We start from the raw sequence: 6,000 nt of genomic DNA, 5'->3' as shown, positions 1-6,000 counted from the left end.
GAGGGACTCCCAGACTTCCCTCTCCCCAGCCACTTCATCTAGCTCATCCCGGGGGATCCCAAGGCGTTCCCAGGCCAGCTGAGAGACATAGTCTCTCCAGCGCGTCCTGGGTCGTCCCCGGGGTCTTCTACCGGGGAAATATTTAGAATATTTGGCATGAATATTTGGAATGTGTTAAAAGTGGTGTGAAGTGAATCAGATGAATTTGTAGAAGTAGTTAAGCTAAAATAAATAAATAAATAAAAAAGAGGCAGAAGAATGCAGAAGAAGTTGAATAATAATAAAGTCAAGGCAAGTCAAGTTTATTTATATAGCCCACAAGCAAGTCTCAAAGGGCTTCAAATGTACAAAAAATGACAATTTAAAGTACAGGAACAATAAGTGTGGGGGCCACAATGATGATCATGACAGCAAAAATATTTCTAATTGGTTTTGATATGTACAAAGGGGGAACGTGGAAGAAGGTTTTCAAAATTTGTGATATAGCGTGGCTCTATTATCAAGAGTAAGCATTGCTTTTTAATTCTACGAATTGGCATCAACAAAAATGAGAATGATAATCTTCAAGGTGATAGTGTAAGTGGCAGGAGGAAGCTGTGTATATTGTTTTTAAACAATATTTTTGGTATCATTATTTTTTTAGGAGGGTCAGTTATGCTTGTGAGGAGATGAATGAAGGAACAAGGTAACTGTATAAGGGAGTGCTCTATAAATTGTTGGTTCTTTGCCAGAGGTAGTTATTTGGAGGGATGAATTTAAACTGAAAGCAAAATGGAACGGTTTAGTGGAAGAAATATGGGAAGGTGGAAATATTGAAGTTACAGCTCAACACAAAGTGTCAAATAGTCTAAGTGTGAGATGTGAGCAAACTAAATGGGGAATTAAATCATGTTCCAGCATTATGCATATTGGCAAACGACGAGAGGACAGGAGACCAGACAATTAGATACTAACTTTGGATTTAAAAATCAAAAAGGGAAATTTTAATTGAGGAGAAAGTTTTGCGTAGGGAGGGTTTCTTTTACAATTTAATATTGTATGGGGTTTATGTGTGTGTTGTGGGATGACAGTTTGTCTGTAATAGTGTATGAATGTCAAGTCTGTGCTTGTGGTGTGGTGTTTGTGTATTGTGAATGGTTAACATAATTCAAGGCTCGGGTGATGTGATCACAGCAGAGGATAACATTCTTCTCACCTGAAAAATATAAAGATACTACAGATTGGAAAAAGCAAGATTGATCAGGGCTAATTTTGGACTAAATATGGGTTTAGGATCAATCATGGTCACCATCGACAACAAAACAGTGCAATGGAGAAGGCCCATTTCAGTAATATGGTCAGACAAGACAGAACTAGTATCGAACATCAAGACTTTGGACGATTTCACGTGTGACGACTTTGAGCTCACCCGACAGGGTGACGGACTAGGTGGACAGTGACCAAATGTTTGACGCTTGAGCTTGCTTGCGACAAGAGCACGCTCTGCTTTGTTTTTCTGTGTGACTTAATTGTTTAATTTTTTTTTTTTGCAGCAACAGCCACCAGCCAAGGAGCGGATTGCGCGTTGCTTGCGTAACTTGTTTTCGTTCTTGCAGGCTGTCGATTGCGTCCGTTTTATAAGATTTATAAGAAATTTATAAGAATATGTTAACCCTTGTCCTTTTGGTTTTTATGATAAACTTGTTGATGACATGGTTTTCAGGACATGATCCGCGGGCGCCACGATTCATTTTATGACTTGTTTTATTTTGACACTTGATGTCTGTTATTGTGTGTACAAATGTCCGCTGTCAGCAGGGCTATAAGCTCACTGAAAGGAGTGCGATGATTTTTGTTTGTGTTGCCGAGTGTGTGGTGGACGGTTAATTTTCAGGGACTTGGAGTGACGGTCCCGGGGCCCAGATGGGAGCTAGAGGTTCCGCGAGCCTGGCTACAATGAGTGTGGTGATGAGAGGGGACGCTTTGCAGGTTCGTTTTGATACGTAAGGACACATTGGATGAATGTGTCAAAGGGGGAGTGGTAAAATAGAAATGGGTGCGTAGGTGAAATGGGTGAGTAGGGAGTGGTAAAATAGAAATGAAATGGGTGAGTAGGTTCCAATTCGTAATTGTGATATAAAAAGTTTTTTTTCCAAATTCACTTGTTTTAAGCTATAACAGGACATGCCAGAATTCAACTAGCAGTGATGGAAGGAGCAGAGGAAGACCAGTGACATCCTGTTGTGGTGTGGTGACAACAAATTATATGATCGCTTGCCGAAGGATGCATCAGGTATCTGTTCCCTCGTGTCTTTGATAATGCCTGTAGTGGTTGTCCCCATTGAAATACAGAATCTCAATTGGAACATGGATTCCCCACTGGCGGGGCTCCTGAAGCGAGCCACAAAGAGACGTTTTGCCCCCATGGTTGAGCGACAACGATCCAACATATATTGACGCTATAGGAGTGCCCCGGGGTGTACCAGATAAGTATAAACTCGTTAATCAAGTGTCCTCGGGATTCGAAAGCATTTTCTTATGGATCACCCCCAATAAAAATGTAGACTGTATTAATTACGTTCATGACAATGTCCAACGACTGGGTGATTATACAACTGAATCATTTGCAGCAGTCCATGAACAATTGGCTGCGACGTCTTTGATGTCGTTCCAAAATAGAATTGCGTTGGACATGCTATTGGCTAAAGAACATGGTGTGTGTGGAATGTTTGGTGATGCATGTTGTACTTTCATCCCCAACAACACGGCACCAGGGGGCCGACTGACCCGGGCGTTGGAAGGACTAAGGTCACTGAATAAAAAGATGAAAGATCATTCAGGTGTACGCACCGATATTTGGTCTCATTGGATGAAAACGTTCGGAAGCTGGAAAGGCCTCATCATGTCTGTGCTTGTTGCTGTGGCTATTTTTACTACAATAATGATTTTATGCAGATGTTGCTGTATTCCATGTTTTGGATCACTCACTGTTCGTTTGATCGAGAAAACCGTTGACCCGTTGTCACCGAATGGCCAAGATACCCTGGTGACTCAACATGAGCCGCGGAGGGAAGAAATGACCGACAGTGTGCTGGTCGCTGCTTGCTAGAGTAACGGGTGATGACCTCATAAATGACGTCATGAGAGGGAATAAAGGGAAATGTGCTTTCGGCAGTTTGCAAACATACCGTTTTTTTCCATGTATAATGCGCAAAATTTAACAAATTTATTGTCCTAAAATCTGGGGTGCGCATTATACATGGGTACAATTTTTTTTTTTTTTTTTTTTGAAGAAAATCATGGTACAACAATTTTTGATGAAAATCTTGTCACGGATGGAGTGTGGAAAGGAGCAGGGCGACCAAGTGCAGCTTGGACCAGGGTTCATTGGAGGAACTCAAAACACAGACTTGGTAAACTAACATAACTCTCTAACAAAACCAACAACATGACTGACCGACAAAGACGTGGAACAAAAAGACAGGGTGACATTATCAAAGGTAGGAACAGAAACCTGTGTTATTGTCAAATATTGTTTGTTTTTTAATCTCCATCGTGGACTGGACATCATACGGAGGCAGTATCACTGCGCATGCGCACTATGGATCCGATGCGAATAGTCCTCTTCTCTTCTTGACTGACAATGAATGTGATAGTTTAATACAATCAGCAAATAACAAAATGCGTATTACAGGTAATATTTTATTTCACAACACTTTGTCTTGTTCCTTTCGTCTCTGCTGTTCACTTCAAACACGCTCGATACGAACGCAATGCTCTCGTATCAGACGCTTGCTCGATCACCTGCTCGTTTGCTGTCACAATGTACCGTACACAAATCCAAAACATTTGTTGCGGCTCCGAGTCACGACGAGGGGCAAGTTTTGGGTTCCAAGGGTGTTTTTATTCCTCTTCAACTTCTCTCCCATACAGAGCCGCCTTTTTCACATGTCCACACGCCTTTTTCACATGTCCGCACTTTTCATTTGAACATAACTGATTGCGGTGGTGCCTTTACGGGCAGTCGGAGAAATCAACGCCAACAAAAAAAATACATCCAGCCTATTTAAGACCATACCAAAGACTATAAAAATGGGACCCATTGCCTCCCTGCTTGGCACTCAGCATTAAGGGTTGGAATTGGGGGGTTAGATCACCAAATGATTCCCGAGCGCGGCACCGCTGCTTCTCACTGCTCCCCTCTCCCCCAGGGGATGGATCAAAATCACACGGGGATGGGTCAAATGCAGAGGACAAATTTCACCACACTCAGATGCGTGTGTGACGATCATTGCGGCTTTAACTTTTAACTTTAACATATACCGTTTTTTCCCGTGTATAATGCGCGGAATTTAACTAATTTATTGTCCTAAAATCTGGGGTGCGCATTATACATGGGTACAATTTTATTTTATTTATTTATTTTTTTTAAGAAAATCATGGTACAAGAAAACCAACAACAGGACTGACCGACAAAGACGTGGAACAAAAAGACAGGGTGACATTACCAAAGACAAGAACAGAAACCAAACAGACATCATGACAGTAACACATGCAATGATCCGGCGGTGAGCGAGGGGCAGACAGCACTTAAATACAAAACACGTTACATTGATTGAGGTGACACAGGAAGGGAGGGGCGACGCGAACAGAAACTATGGCAACCTAGACACATAGCAAAACTGGGGACGAGACATGACAAATCTCCCTCGAAATAAAACTTGAAATCACCTTTCTTCTTGTTTGTTGTCAATCGCGCATCGCATTCAGCCATCCTGCCCAACACACTTAGTAAAATTCATAATTGACGACACATCGTTTGATGCGATGGTGCAATCCTTGATGGTGTGTTATTGTCAAATATTGTTTGTTTTTTAATCTCCATCGCGGACCGGACGTCATACGGAGGCAGTATGACTGCGCATGCGCACTATGGATCCGATGCGCAGAACGGATGCGCAAGACACGTCAGCTATATAAAGAGCGAGAGTTGTTTTCTTCCTATTAGTTTCAATTCACAGTTTAATTAGCAGTTTCAATCAGCAAATAACAAAATGCGTATTACAGGTAATATTTTATTTCACAACACTTTGCCTTGTTCCTTTCGTCTCTGCTGTTTACTTCAAACACGCTCCATACGACTGCAATGCTCTCGTATCAGACGCTTGCTCAATCACCTGCTCGTTTGCTGTCACAATGTACCCTACACAAATCCGAAACATTTGTTGCGGCTCCGAGTCACGACGAGGGGCAAGTTTTGGTTTCCAAGGGTGTTTTTATTCCTCTTCAACGTCTCTCCCATACAGAGCCGCCTTTTTCACGTCCGCACGCCTTTTTCACATGTGCGCACTGATCGCGGTGGTGCCTTTACGGGCAGTCGGAGAAATTAACGCCAACAAAAAAAATTACATCCAGCCTAGTTAAGACCATACCAAAGACTATAAAAATGGGACCCATTGCCTCCCTGCGTGTGTGACGATCATTGGGACTTAAAAAAAAAAAAAAGAAAAAAAAATTGGGTGCGTATTATAAATGGGTACAGGCTTTTTTCCAGCATCAACATGCCATTTTAAGGGTGCGTATTATACATGGGGGCGCATTATACAAAGAAAAAAAACGGTAATCTAGCTAGGTTATTTATTACAGGTTACATTCCAACATAACCATACGATGAAGATAATCTGGAAAACCCTGACAGCCTGGGTGTCCTGGCTGAAGATCCTAAGGAAAAGACCCTAAACCTCATTGCATGCTATTGCATGATCGTATAGCGTTGTGGCCGCAGCATCCCCGGAACGAATCTGGGTCACGGCGTAATTAGATTACCTTGCTGAATGTGTCCGTTGTTCACTGTTGCCAAACAGCCTTCTGTTAAACACAAGCTTCCAGACATTACGTCCACCTATATTTTAATATCAACTTTATTTCATAAAGTTTTTCCTAATTCATCTTGGTGAAACTCCCTCAGGCATTCCTATCTTTTTTTAGGCCTGGCTGCCACGAGGCAGCGGTAGACATACA

Source organism: Syngnathus typhle, linkage group LG9 (assembly GCF_033458585.1).
Source record: "Syngnathus typhle isolate RoL2023-S1 ecotype Sweden linkage group LG9, RoL_Styp_1.0, whole genome shotgun sequence".
Taxonomy (NCBI): Eukaryota; Metazoa; Chordata; class Actinopteri; order Syngnathiformes; family Syngnathidae; genus Syngnathus; species Syngnathus typhle.
The sequence above is the reverse complement of the archived record's forward strand: the minus strand, read 5'-3'. Positions refer to the sequence as shown.